The sequence below is a fragment of the Camellia sinensis genome, chromosome 8 (genome assembly GCF_055761805.1).
Source record: "Camellia sinensis isolate YWXY chromosome 8, ASM5576180v1, whole genome shotgun sequence".
Taxonomy (NCBI): Eukaryota; Viridiplantae; Streptophyta; class Magnoliopsida; order Ericales; family Theaceae; genus Camellia; species Camellia sinensis.
The window spans coordinates 78,652,403-78,654,705 of NC_138968.1; the positions used below are offsets into that span (position 1 = coordinate 78,652,403).

General features: G+C 32.9%; 1 long non-coding RNA gene across 1 annotated transcript; it reads right to left on the reverse strand.

Annotated features, from left to right (window-relative positions):
• Positions 1-447: 447 nt before the first annotated feature.
• LOC145796613 (uncharacterized) lies at positions 448-1,365 on the reverse strand. Its single transcript, XR_014337094.1, has 2 exons — positions 1,075-1,365; positions 448-651 (listed from the first exon to the last, which is right to left on the reverse strand). It is a non-coding gene; the product is annotated as an uncharacterized LOC145796613 (long non-coding RNA).
• Between the last annotated feature and the right edge of the window lie 938 nt (positions 1,366-2,303).

Below are 2,303 nucleotides of genomic sequence, written 5' to 3' on the forward strand. Positions count from 1 at the left end.
AGTTTCATTAACTATCTGTTTAAATTTTTTCTTATATGTTAAATTTTTTTCCATATCTGTTATTTTTTTACTCTATCCGTTTAATTCTTTTCCTATCTGTTCAAGTTCTATGGGTTTTTCTGTGTCTATTCAAATTCTATGAGCTTCTCTCTATAATTTTTCCCATCTGCTAAAATTCTTGCACTAATCTTTTCTAGTCTTTTAAAATCTATTTTTTTATCAATTCATTTTTTGAATGAAGAGATCATTGGTATCCTAACTCTAGTCAATTTTTATTACCGGTTAAATTTTTGCACTTGTTTAAATCTATCTTTTCAAATATTTTATCCCTTTAATTTTTTATTTGTTCAAAAAAATTATCTACTCAAAATTTTCTTTCTGTCAAGAATTGAATTTGTTTTTTGTTTTTTTTACCTGTTTGTTCTATCTATTCAACAACAAACAAAAAAAAAAATATTTGTAACTGATAAAGAAAAAAAAATAACAACAAAGAAAAAAAAAATCACATCCGGAGGGATGATCTGTTGAACAATAACAACAAAGAAAAAAAAAAAATTTCTCTTCCCTCTTCTTTTTCTCTGTGTCCTCTTTTCTACCCCACTGTTACCACTTCTTGTTTCAGTATCATCATCATCATAAGCATGGGAAATTCTATTAAAAGAAGAGAAAAGAAGATCAGATCTGACTATCATTGCAAGTACTTCGTTAAATAGGTAAATACGTTTGAAGAGAACAAAATCACATAGATATCAAATAGACCTAAAAACTTGTAGATCTGAATTCATACCAAATGCATCACAATCCACTATTCATTCCAAACATTAACTTCAACCCACATCATACACATTCACACACACATTCATACAAACAGATAATACTCAATTGGTGTTTGATCAAGCAAAAACTTTTGAAACTCAAAAAGTCAAATATTTTTGATAAAAAAATACTTTAAAAAATTAGTACATTTCTTTTTTTTTTTTAAATAAAGAATTTCAGATTTCTTCACAAATGTGTATCTAGATTACGTAGGTTTAAAAAAACATAAAACAAAAAATGTCTAAACCACACACAAACCTGGTACCAAATAACAGTTTGAAAGCATCGAAGCTCTTGGGGAAGAGACCTAAGGGGTCGATTTTGGGGGCAAGTGAACTCGCTACTTCAACTTCGCCTGTCGACGACCTCTCACTCCTTCACTAGCCATGGCAGAGTAGCTCCCACATCCGAGGTGTTGAAGATGATGGTGTTGGTGGTGATGAATCTAGAAACCACGTTTGCCTCTCCCTTGCTGCTGGTTGTTCGCGGAGACAGCAAATGCCGTGGATGATCGGTCGAAGCCATGGATTCTCTCTCTAAACGTCTACTCTGATTTAGGGGTTGTTTGGAATGTTCTAAATAAGTGCATTTTTTGACTTTTTATAAAAAGATGTATAGAAAAGTAGAGAGGAGATATTAATTGACGTGACTCAAAAAAGATAAAAAGTGTGGATTTATTTAGTCTTCCCAAACAAGGCCTTAGATCTAAATCTCATAGTCAGCAGTGGCGGAGACGACATATCCGAATCTGAAGATGAAACCCGCGAATGACGGACGTGAGGGTCATGGAGGGCCGACGGCGGAGGAGGCGATTTTCGACGATTGGATGGCCGCAGAACCACCAGGATCAAAACCCTAAACTGGCTGTAGAGAGAGAGAGAGAGATAGAGAGAGAGAGAGAGATATGGAGGTACGTGCAACGGAGGGAGGGCGGTTCTAAGAGCATCTCTAACCCAATCCTCTTACCAAGAGGATGAAAATAATTTTTTTATTCAAAAAGTAAATATAAAGTATGTTACTATTCATTCAAACTCCAACCACAAGCCTTCAAAACCCTTCATCCTTCCTCATCAAAAAGTAATTTTTGTTCATTAAAAAATATTTAATTTTAAAATTTTTGTAAAATATATTTAATATTATACTCATTTTAAAGGTATGATTTCACATTTTTTAATGATGTCAATTTTATAAAAATTAAATTTACATATTAAAAGTTATTTGTAATTTAATAAAAAATATAGAATGAATAGTGTTTTAGAGGGCATCCTTTATTTTTCATCCTCCCTTCATATTTAGAGGATCAACTCATCCTCCTCCCAAATAGAGATGGATTTAGAGGACAGGTTGGAGGAACAAATATTTCATATTTGAAGTTATGGATGATGCATTGGAGATGCTCTAAGGAAGATGAGGAGGGAGGGAGAGAGGGTATAGGATATATAGTGGGTGTATGGAAAGTGGGTTTTTTTTGTAGGTTTTTTTAGTTG